This window comes from Grammomys surdaster, unplaced genomic scaffold, assembly GCF_004785775.1.
Source record: "Grammomys surdaster isolate TR1022 unplaced genomic scaffold, NIH_TR_1.0 126158, whole genome shotgun sequence".
NCBI classification, from domain to species: Eukaryota; Metazoa; Chordata; class Mammalia; order Rodentia; family Muridae; genus Grammomys; species Grammomys surdaster.
The window spans coordinates 1,011,683-1,022,733 of NW_021620966.1; positions in this window are offsets into that span (position 1 = coordinate 1,011,683).

Genomic DNA, 11,051 nt, shown 5'->3' on the forward strand with positions numbered 1-11,051 from the left:
CCCGTAAAAGGACGTGTGTCATATTGAATCAGGCCTCACCCCGCTGACCTCAAATAAGGTCGAAGCTGCAGTACTGAGGACCAGGATTCCTGATACATCTCAAGCTAGAAGAGTAAGCATAGAGGAGTCAGATGATGGGAAGGAAAGGAAGGGGTAATGGCTGAGGGGTACTGGGAGTGTTTCCCAGAGGGAGGGGACTCTGCCCTCTGCTCTCCTCCAGGAGACTGACTGGTTTCTAAAAACAGTTCCAAGTGCTCTGTAAAAAAAAAAAAAAAAAAAAAAATGAAACTGCTTTCATGCAGCTATTTGAGTCACATCTTGTTTCCTCGGTCTCCTGGTTCCTACCTCACACCAGGCAAGCTGGAGGTTGCAGCAGTGTCCAGATGTGGTGCCAGGTGTGATGGTGCAGGCCTGTAATCCCAGCGCACACACAGCATATGCAGGTGTGGCAGGAGAGCAGGCTCTGAACTTCAAGATCAAGATTAACGTGTCAGAAGCTAGAGAAATGGCCCGACAGTTACACGCAGTAGCTGCTCTTGCTGAGGACCCAGCTTCAGTTTCCAGCACCCACATAGAGGCTCACAGCCATTTGTAACCTCAATTTCAGGGATACAGTGACCTCTTCCGAACTAGGCACACATGCAGTGCATATGCATATACGTAAGCAAGACACTCAAATAAATAAATAAATCTCAAATTTTTGTTTTAGTAAAATAAGACTAACCTATGAAAGTGTGCAGAGTATGACAGGAAGCCCATCCTTACCTGGGCTACTTCTAGACACGGAGTACAAAAGCACAAACTTAGAGTATCATACAAATATCCTATAAAGGGTCATAGGCCACATGACTGGAGCTTTTGGAAATCTTTCTTCTGATCATTATCCCACTCCCATTGTTGGGGTTACTTTTCCTTTCCTAATAAGTTGGCTTTATTACATTCTTTCTTTTTAGATTTTTAAACCTTGGTTTTAAAACGAATAAGTGTTTCACCTGCATGTATGCATGGGCACCATGTGCATGCAATGTCTTTGAGGCCAGAAAAGGATGCCAGGTACCCTGGGACTGGGGTTGTGAGTGTTATCAGTGTTGAGAATTGAACCCAGGTTTTCTACAAGAGCAACAAGTGCTTCTAACTGCAGAGCCGTCTCAAGCCCCTCTGTTTCTATTTCTATGCCTATTTATTTCTATTTCGATTTCGATTTCGATTTCGATTTCGATTTCGATTTCGATTCCTATTTCTAAATATGTATCCCTGATACAGCCCTTTGCCCTGGGACACAGGGCCTGGAATCCACTGCCCCGTGACTTCAGATCTGCATCCCAGCACTCCTGACATTCCGGGTTTTCTCACTGTTGCTCTGACCTCTATGTCTAACACTAAAGGCGTTTCCTCCACCTCCTTCTGTGGACACCGCTGGGACCTACAGCTTGCCTGTACTGTTGTTTTTCTCTCTGATTTTAATAAAATTGTCCTCTAGCTTCCTTTTAATTCTGTTTCAAAATTATTTTATTAATGAGATTAAGAACCCAAAATAGGACCCCCCATTTCCCTGGTAATATAGGGAAACCCTGTCAAAGAAGAAGAAAGGAGGAAGAGGAGAAGGAAGAGAAGGGTAGAGGAAAGAGGGAAGAGGCATAGAGAAGATTAAATCTCTCTATCTCTCTCTCATGCATACACACACACACGAATACATGTGCACACATGCGTGTGCAAGCCCCAGTGCCTGCACCCTCCCTAAGCCTCTGTGACTGAAAAGCAAGGGGAACACGTATTTGACAAATCTCAAAAAGGGCTTATCTGGAACCAGAGAGTGAGCTGGCCACCCTCTGGCAAAAATCCCCTTTTTGATCATCTGCATCTTACTAAAATTTTAAATGGATTGCTCCTGCTTTAGATCCCTGGGCTGCTTTGAATTCTAAGTCCAAAAAGGAGCAGGTAGCCTGGCTGGACACAGAGCTGCAGGTGACACAAGCAAGACCTCAGTCTGTGTCTGGAGACCTGAGTCCTCCACAGCAATTTACCTCTGCCCAGCCTGCAGGAAAGATGAACTGTTGACATTGTGGGAAAATCTCTTGTGTCATTTGTCCCCAGAGGCTTCATGGCCCTAACTGCAATCTCCCTGGGCCTCTGCTTCCCCGTTTGCTAACAGTTACAATAAACACAATCAAGCTCCTGAGACTGCAGTGAGAATTAAACAGTATACTGCGTGATAGTCTAGCAAACTCTAACAGGCGCTTCCAAAGCAGAATGGAGGTAGACAGAGATGTGACCATCCCATGCAGATATACGGAGATCAGCCTGTGAGGTTGTTGGGAGCCGACTCCCAAGTGGAGAGCAGCTATCATCTTTGCAGCCATCTCAGGCCATATACCCTGACAAGAGACTTGTTTTCAACACCCCACAACAGCTGAGCTCACTCTGATAAACATCTTATTTTTCTCACATATCTTGTTTTGTTGTTTAATGCCCCCAGCTGCAAGGTGCTCGTGGTAAAGTGTCTTCAGCTGCGTTCCCCTGCTTATGCTTATATATACCCATGATTTCCTTTCAATAAAGGGAACTTGACCAGACTCTGTCTTGTCTCCATTTTTTGAGTCTCCATCCCCTCTCTCTCTCTTGCTAGACACTGACTGGTGGACCAGATCAGCAGCTTGAGCCGGGACATGAGGTAGAGGGTACCTAGGGCAAAACCTACCTGAGTTTGAGTTCAGGGTCACTCGGCTGTGTCCTTGAAATATCATTACCTCAATTATATAGTATAGTATTGAAATATCATTACCTCAATAAGTATAGTATAGTATATTAGTATAGTATAGTATAGTATAGTATAGTATAGTATAGTATAGTATAGTATAACATAGTGCATTATATATTAGCCTGGTGCATGATAGATGCTCAACATCTTTGTGAAATGCAAGAACAGAGGAAAGAGGAAGGAATTGATGCAAAACTAAGAATAACAGCTTCATTCTTTGTTATAAGACATTACTCCGATGCCTACTAACTTAAAACAATGTGACATCTCCCAGACATTACCTAGATCCCTGGGAGGCTGTTCTGTGCTCCTGACACCTCAAGGCCTGCCGGGCTTGGAGGACTTCTAAGCTCACAGACTGACAGGACCAGTTCCTCCTTGGCTGTTAGCTAGAGGTCAGCCTCAGACCTTTGCCACAGAGACCCCACCACACCACTGCTCACAAACTTCTTGCCTCCTCAGAGTGAGCAAGAAATGACAGAAGAGGATCCCAGAGTCTTTGCACCCCAACTTCAGAAGTGATGCCCTGTTGAGCTGCCTCTTGTATTTGCTACCAGCTAGTTCTTGGATCCAGCCCACATTCAAGGAGAGAAGACTGTGCAGGGCTTGCCAGAGACCTCTCGGGAAGGTGAGCCTTACTCACAGGGTAAGGTATTTTATAGGCTATTTTCATTTGCCCAAGTGGTGCTGGATCCAAGAGAGGAGTAACTAAAAGAGCTAGAAGTCTCATCATATGAAAATACTCAGTCTACCACAGTGAAACAGCCACTAGGTACCACCAGGAAGTGAGATGTAAGGAAGTGCACTTGTCCTCCTGGTCCCCAAGTTCCTAGGACTTGAGAGCTTCTGGCCTGTTCATAGTCCTACACTGTACTCCGACATAGTTGTTTTCTATACAAAACCCTTTCAAGTTCACTGTCTTGCTGTCTCCTGTGACTACTGTTGTCACAGTTCTTGTGTGATTCAGCTTTACAGTCATGAACCTGGAAAGGTCCAGTTTTATAAACCATGACCTAGAAAGATCAAGGTCACATACCCTAATGAGTCAAGCCCAGTCTAATAGCCTCAAATTTATCTGAGCTTTATAGTTTATTTCTACAACTAAACAGTACCAACTCTAAGTAGAAGAAATCCCACATGATACCTATCTACAGTAAGCCCAGATTGAGATATATAAAGCTTAGTGTGAAGGCAATACCCCCATCTGGAATTTCTGGCTTTGGTGACCAGTTCCCTGCTCACATGGAAACCAGCCTCAAACTGGGTTCAGGTGACAGTTCTGGGGCACAAGGGGGATGCCATAGCCTCCAGGGCTTTAAAGGGGTTCATTCCTTCCCCTGCCCATGTATGATGGAGTCTGGTCCATGTCTTTATCTCTAAAAGCCCAGTCTTCCCATTCTCCTTGTAGAAGCAGCTCTCACAGAGAATGGAGAGGCAGGGTGAGTGAAATGGGATTTATGGGAGGAGAGTCAGTGGTGTGGTTTAGTTTCAGGCCTGCTCTCTGGATTTGCATTGTTTGGGATAGAATGATGTTGAAGATACCAGGTAGAACTCTAATGGTTTGGCCTGCAGCAGCCACACAGAGGGTCATGCCCAGAGAAGGCTCTGAAGGAAGTGGTTCTTTTGACTCTGTCATCTCATCAAAGGAGATCACAGGCAAATGGATGGGGAGCCTCTGTCTCTACTCAAATCTCCCCCTAGAACCATTTGGATCTCAAGAAGGAAGCCTGGACATGAGCTGCATGGCAAAGGGCAGCAAGACTGAGCAAGCCCCGCTCCCCGCTGAACACATTGCAATCTCTCTAACCCTATGTGTATGATCTTACATAGCAAAGAACACTTTGAAGATGTGACTAAAGCTGTGGATCTGGAGATGAGGAGGGCCTGGAGCATCTCTGTGGGTTCTATGTCATCACAACGGTGCTTACAAGATGCAGGAAATCAGAGCCAGGAGATGTGAACACAAAAGTGTAGGTCCTGGTGAAGGAGTAGGAGTCCATGCACTCGTGATGGAACAGCAATGTTCAAGGGACCATGTATGATGGCAACAGTCAGTAGACAAGGACTTCCAAGAAGGTGACCATCCTGTGATGTCCAGGCTCCGGTGTACAAGGGGTGAACCCCAAGTGGTTTTTGTATTGGCTGGTTTTGTGTGTCAACTTGACGTAAGCTGGAGTTATCACAAAAAGGAGCCTCCCTTGAGGAAATGCCTCCATGAGATCCAACTGTAAGGCATTTTCTCAATTAGTGATCAAAGTGGGGAAGCCCCAGCCCATCCCTGGGCTGGTAGTCCTGGATTCTATAAGAAGACAAGCTGAGCAAGCCAGGGGAAGCAGCCAGTAAGTAACATTCCTCCATGGACTCTGCATCAGCTCCTGCTTCCTACCCTGCTTGAGTTCCAGTTCTGACTTCCTTTGATGATGAACAGCAATGTGGAAGTGTAAGCTGAATAAACCTTTTCCTCCTCAACTTGCTTCTTGGTCATGATGTTTGTGCAGGAATAGAAACCCTGACTAAGACAGTTTTCAACCTGGAAGGTTATTTCATCCAGAAAAGCAGTCATGGCCTCTCTCTCTGCGCACACACACACACACACACACACACACACGCACACCTGCCATTCTGTGCTATGGTCTAGAGAACTGGAAAGGGAGAGCTGAGCTCCACACTGGGGCTGACCATCAGCCAGACTACAGTGACAGTCTCAGCTGCTGAAACCTTCTAGGGCATGTCCTAGGGGCAGTCTCTCTCCTTACCCTCAGGGCAGGGTTGAACAGCAGTCTACTAACTTCCTGAAGGAAATCATCTCCAGCATCTCCTGGCTGGATCTTCTCAGGCTACCATACCACAATACCACAGACTGGGAGACTCAAACCACACTTTTGGAAGTTAGAAATCCAAGATCAAAGTGTTGCCATGGTTGGTTTCTGATGGAACCTCTCTTCCTGGCTTTCAGCAGTGACCTTCACTGTGTCCTCTTTCCTCTGTGTACACATATGTCTAATGCCTCTTCTGCTGCTTCTTAGATGAGGAAGGCCTGCCTTCATGACCCAAATTTAACCTTAAATGCCTCATCTCCAAATCCAGTTACATTGGAGGCTAGAGCATAGTATATGGACTTAAGGAATAGAAGTCAGCCCATAACCTTCCCCCTTCAAACATGTCCCCACCACATCACAGCTCTTAGGTCCTCCAGCTATCCCTGTTAATGTGACAGAGGTCACATCATACCATTTGGAGCCCTTTGGAGGCTGCAGAGAAGCTAGAGACATCCAGGTGCTCGCTCTATCTGGACCAGCAGACAGGGAAGCCAGACAGGCCCTTTTCTGGCCAGGGATAAACTAGATTTCAGGAGAAAAGAGTTCTCAGAGCCCTGGCCACAGCTGCTCCTCTTCTTGCCATTCAAAGCCCTGGTCCACAGCCAGGCTCTGAAGCACACACTGGATGGAAAACACAGCGTCTGGACCAGCAACTAGGACACCGGGGCCTGACGGAGATTTCTGCGCTGCTCGTTGGCATAAATAACAGTCTGGCAGATGGAATCTGATTTCAGATTCACCAGCTTTTCTAGGGCACTGCAACCAACTAAGGGGACAATGGGACAAAATATTAAAAATGTAAACCCAAAATATTGTGCTCCCAATAAATGTCACCAGAAAACTTCCTATAGCTCTCACTCCCTGCTATAGTTGAGATCTGGAGTATCCCCCAAGGGACATGTGTTTAACGTTCGCTCCTCTGCACGTGGGCCTAACAGGAGCTGATGGGACCTTTAGAAGGTGCCTAGTAAGAGGGAGTTATGCCATGGGGTGTGCCCATGAAAGGGATGTGGGGACCCTAATACCTTCCTGTCACTCTGTCTTTGTTTCCTGGCTTCTATGACATGAACTGCTTTGCTCTGCTGCAAACTACCTACCATCATATGCTTTCTCCCCACAGAACCAACTAGAAACAGAAGCCTGTGACACCTCCCAAATAAGCCCTTCCTCCTTGTAAGTAGGTTTTCTAGGGTAGTTTGCCCCAGTGACAGAAAGCTGACTGACATACTCTATAAATCTCTGTGTGGATGAAGAATGACATTTCGCCGGTCACCATTGTGGCTTTAGTACCTGGTGCTAGACATACTCAAGAAGGAGCAGATGAGACAGAAAGGTACTTCATTAACAGGATATACAACCCCCAGACCTCAGGCCAAGCCAGCTATGTGAGAAAGATGACAGTTTTCTCTAGCCCATTTTTCCACCTTTCTACATCAGAGATCTCTGGCTACCTGAAGACCTCTGCCCCTGAGCCCAAGCAGGCTGGGATCCATGGGGTGATTGCTGTTAGAAGCCCTTAGTGGGTAAGACCTGGTGGGTGGCTGTTGGTGCAGGCTGGCAGACATAAGGAGGAGGAAGGATATCTTTTGTAGGATGCCACTCCAAGCAAGCATCTCTTCTAGGATACAGGACTTGACAGGAAAAAAATGTCCAGAAGACATATGTGCACACCCACTAGATTCCACAGGGATTGCCTTGCAGGCTGCAGAAGCTCTTCTTGTTCCTCGTGAATCCAAATAAATCCTCCAAGGCTGGTTCAGAGCTACAGCCCAGTCTAGCATCCAGTGATGAGCGTGTCCATGTGGAGTCTTACGTCCAGTTCTCTGACTCTTAGGCCTAAGACTGTTTCTGAAGAGTTCAGATTCCTAATCTATCCCCTCTCTGTTGGCTCTGCTGAGGGCTTCTGGGTGCCCTATGGACTCGGGAAAACACTTTTCTCTATTCTTTACTTATTGTCCTCATGCATGTGGAACATGCAATGAGATTTGTGCCCCTGAGATCTGGAGTGGAGACTATGGCTGTGGTTGGGAATTAGAGGGGAAGACTTACTTTCAGATTATCCTAGCACCAGTTCAAAGCTTCAGGAGGTATGGCTGACCCTACAGAACACTGCCAGAGCCACATACAGGCTTATCTGCAGACTCCTTGCTCCCTCTCATGCACCTTAAGAAGAAAGCTCTGGTGGCACAGTTATTCTAGTCTAGTTGTCAAACAGAATCCTGGGAAAGAAGGGTGTTCTCAAGTGGCATGGCCTGAACCAGGAGTAAAGCTTCAACCATGGCTATCGGAGACTGCATCTACCATACCAGAGGAGACATCTAAGGCCACCATAGTCCTCAAAAGGGAGCTGAAACTCTACCAAAAGGAAGAGGAAAATGAGTTTTCCCATTGGCGGTTGAATGTGTTTGGCTCCCATAGACTCATGTTTGAATGCATAGCCCATGAGGAGTAACTATTTGGAGGTGTGGCCTTGTGGGAGTAGGCATGGACGTGTTGGCAGAATTGTGTCACTCTGGGGGCAGGTTTGAGATCTTCTGTGCTCAATCTCTGCCCAGTGTGGAGCCAGTCTCCTCCTGGCTGCCTTCAGATAAAGATGTAAAACTCTCAGCTTCTTATCTGCACTATATCTGCCTAGACACTGCCATGCGTCCCACCATAATGGACTAAACCCGTAAAACTGTAAGTCATCCCCAATTAAATGTTTTGTTTTACAAGAGTTGCCATGGTCATGGTGTCTCTTCATGGCCATGAAAATCCTAAGACACCCATCTCATTCAGGCCCAGCCCTGGCACCAGCCCCAAATCCCCATAGGGTCTAGTGGGTCAGATGCTAGCACTGGAAATGCTGAGGAGGGGTGGAGCAGGATTCCCTGCTGACCTGGAAGACCAATGCTGCCCATGAATCCCTTAAGACACACACAGCAGATACATTCTCACCAGGACAGCTCAGCTCAGCACACAATCCCAGTATCACAGCAATCCAGAAAGATTGGAGAGACAGGACTCTGGAAATCAAAAACAGTAACAAAGGCTAACCAGAGATATCCAAAGCTACCGGTGGAGGACAGGGACTCCTTTCTTATCTATCTCCTGAAGAAGCCACCACTATGCTCTGCATGAAGGAGACACTCAAGTCTATTGTCTTCTTGATCACTTGCCGCCAAAGTCACCTGAAGTGAGCAAGAATGTCCCAGGATATCAACAAGATGCTGTAGGTTGGTCTGGTCACTAGAGGGCGCTCCAGGACTAGAACTGCCTCCTGGGCTGGAAAATTGAAGACTGTTTATTCATTCAACATTAAGCTACTGAACAATTCTATGCCAACACAAAATGATAAAAAGAATTAGAAATGACTCATCTTTCATTAGCAAACAAGACAATATAGATGGAAAAAAAGTGTATTAATGTTTACCCATGAATGAAAAATAAAATATAATAAAAAGGGAAAGACATGACTGCTCCTCAGTATGGAGAAAGAGAAACCTCGTAGATAAAGGGTGAGCATAGCGAGAAGCAGGGACATGTGGGGGAGTCCTGAGTGGACATGACCTTGAGTCATATGAGAAGGGAGAACCAGACCAAGAGGCCAGGTGGATAAAAGGTCGACAAGAGGGCCAGGTAACCAAAATGGTTGAATTATATAGGAAAGGGCAGCTGGGGGAAAGGCAGCCCAACCCTGGGCTAAAAGTTTAGGGTAGGGGGCAGGGGATGCCAGTCATACCCTGTAACAAGTAGGGACTGAGGGATGCTGGGAGAACCTGGTGTCTGCTTTGATATGTTAATGGGTGCTTCAGTTAGCAGTTGACTTTGGTCTTAGACCTAACAACTCACAGGTTCTCTCCCTCTTAGTGCACTGCTAACATTCTTTCATATCTTTGTCCAACCGTACTGTTCTCACTGATTCTACCTTTCTGGTCTCACTTTCAAGCTCAATATTCTCGTCTTGTTCAAAGTCTCCACTCAATCCCACTGATAACTGTTGGCATTTAGTCTAGGCTCCACCCCACAGTTACATGGCAACAGCCAGGTGTGCCTGACTCACTATAAAAGGGGATGCTTGCCCTGTCCCCTTGCTCCTGCTCCTCCTGTCTCCCCATTCCCCCCCCCCGCCCCCCCCCGCCCCTCTCTGTCTCTACTCCCTCAACTCCCCTCCCCACACCCTGAATAAACTATTCTATTCTATACCATGTGGCTGGTCCCTCAGGGGGAAGGGATGCCTCAGCATGGGCCCGCAGAGACTTTCCCTTCCCCTACACCTGACTGCACATCACCAAACATATCCTTCTCTCCCTTATCTTTTTATAAAGCACAACAATAACACACCTGCTCTTTCTGTTTGCTTGATTTGGGGTGGGCTTTTTCTTTTGTCTAGTTTGCAGCACTGAGAATTGAACCCAGGTCCTTGTGCATTCCAGGCAAGCACTAGGTGGGGAGCTTTGCTCCCAGGCCTCTATAGATGTGTCTATATGTCTGTGTATCTACAAAACACAAAAGACCATGCGGGAGGGTCTTTCTGTGTGCTCACCAATGGACACAGGGCCTAGAGCAGTGTATCCCATTCTAAAAGGACAAGTAACAACCCAGGGGCAGGACTCGGACATGGATCACTCTTGAGATTTAGGACACGAGAGTTTAGAGTAATGGGCTTCTCCTCAGAGGGGGTGACGCTCAAGTTGGCATGAAGGAGGAGGAGCACGTGCAGGTAGAGAAGGCAAGGAGCACAGCATGCCTAGGGAACAGCAGAGATGGCAGAGGCAAGCTGTGTGAGGCTGGGTGCACACAGGCAGATGGACAGTCCCGGTGTCCCTCTTGGGGATACTGTGCTCTCCCCACAGTTGCTGCATGCTGTGCCCTCAGGGATGAGCACAGCTACCTAACAGCAGCTGGGCTTTGTCCCTCAACTGCCCTCACCTTTCCCAAATTCCTGCTCTCAGTACAGTTATCTGAGCTGTACCATTCTGGACTCTGCCATTCCTGTCTGTTCTGTTTTCCCTTCTGCCACTAGGAAGAAACAAGCTGCACAGCTCCAGGAAAACAATCCATCATTTTGTCATAACATTTCCATTTCAAAGGCTTCCTTTCCAAGCGGCTCCCTGGGCTAACACTTCCTCTTATTAGGATGAGAACTGGCAAGGAGGTGAGTGATGGGAAGGCAGAGGGGCTGGAAATGGGCACAAGACTGAGGTTTGTGCTTATCAACTCAGGGCAGGGCGTGGTGTGTGTGTGTGTGTCTGTCTGTCTGTCTATGTCTGGGCATATCTCTGTGTGTGTCTGTGTGCATCTGTATGTGCGTGTGTCTCTATGTGAGATGTGTGTGTCTGTGTGTCTCTGTGCATCTGTGTGTGTGTATCTGTGTGTCTGTGGGTGTGGGTATGTGTCTGTGTGTATGTGTATGTTTGTATCTGTATGTCTGTGTGTATGTCTGTGTGTCTGTGTGTATGTGTATGATTGTATCTGTATGTTTGTGTGTATGT